The following is a 1,278-nucleotide window of genomic DNA, read 5'->3' as shown; positions in this document are numbered from 1 at the left end:
GGTTGCAAAATGTAAATAGAATATTACTATCAAGTTTGAATTATTTTTTGCAGAAGAGAATACTGCTGTAATATAAATTACTGTTATTACTAAAGAACTTGTTGCTCAAAAATACCTCCATTCACAGTCATTCTAATGACATTAAATTACTGAATAAAATGTTTAAAACTTGCAATTGTTTATCAATGCAGCAATTATTTCTCTTTTTGTTTGTAATAAAAATATATCGATTTTAAAAACATATCCAAAAGGTGCCAATTATTAAATTGTCTTACTTCAAGTATGAAACAGGGTGGCCACTCAAATCAGGTTTCAAATTTCTATGATTTTTCCAGTAAAAATCTTACAATTTCCAGGTCAGCGTGTTTTTTTTTTTTGTCTGCTAAAGTGTAGTATAAGTATGAGAAAAGTGTCAATATAATAGTTTAGTATTTCATTTTCAATGTTATTTTTTTAATATATAACCTTGAATAAATGTGGAGGAAACAATATGTTTAGCTTGCAGAAAATAACGCTTTCAATTAATAAATTTTTTTTAAGTGTTAAATAGTGCCAATGACCCAAAACAACCTTTAATAAGTAATGTTTAATATATTTTTATTAACAAAAAAAAATAAATAATTCCAGGTGATTATAAACCAGTGAATTTTTATATTTATTTACATTTCAATGTAGAGCCATTTTATACTGTACTTTATCCAAACAGTTTATACTCATCAAATTTTTATATTTAGTATTTAATATATCATAACCTATCGAAAAACAATTAGTTTTATTAAAACTGATTATCATAGGTTCAAATTAAATTGTTGCTGTCGGATGTAAATTGCAAGAAAGCAACAAATGATTACTCTGCAAATTTGTTTTTAATTTAAGTTTTAACTTGATTGAATTTTGAAGCTGATGTTTAGAAAAAAAATTCTATGCAGTCGCTTGTGAAGTATGATACATAATTAATTTGAAATTTTTTACTACACTGTCGGACATAAATCTCTCAAATTGGATAGAAATTTAAGTAGATGATAACCATTATAATGACTCAAAATTAATTTGAATGCTATAAATATCAATTTTCAATTAAATAGCTCTTTTGAATTTAAATTGTCTTCTATTTCCTGTTGGAATCACTCAGTTTAACTATGCAGTGCGCGACTCTCACGCGGGTTTAAATAATTGGAGGCGATCTTAACATATCCAGTTAACAAAGGCACCTGATGTAAACTCAACATGGAAATTGGTTAGTTATAACGTCTTTTGTTGGTATCATGGTAACTTAAG

This window comes from Parasteatoda tepidariorum, chromosome 4 (assembly GCF_043381705.1).
Source record: "Parasteatoda tepidariorum isolate YZ-2023 chromosome 4, CAS_Ptep_4.0, whole genome shotgun sequence".
Lineage (NCBI taxonomy): Eukaryota > Metazoa > Arthropoda > Arachnida > Araneae > Theridiidae > Parasteatoda > Parasteatoda tepidariorum.
The sequence above is the reverse complement of the archived record's forward strand: the minus strand, read 5'-3'. Positions refer to the sequence as shown.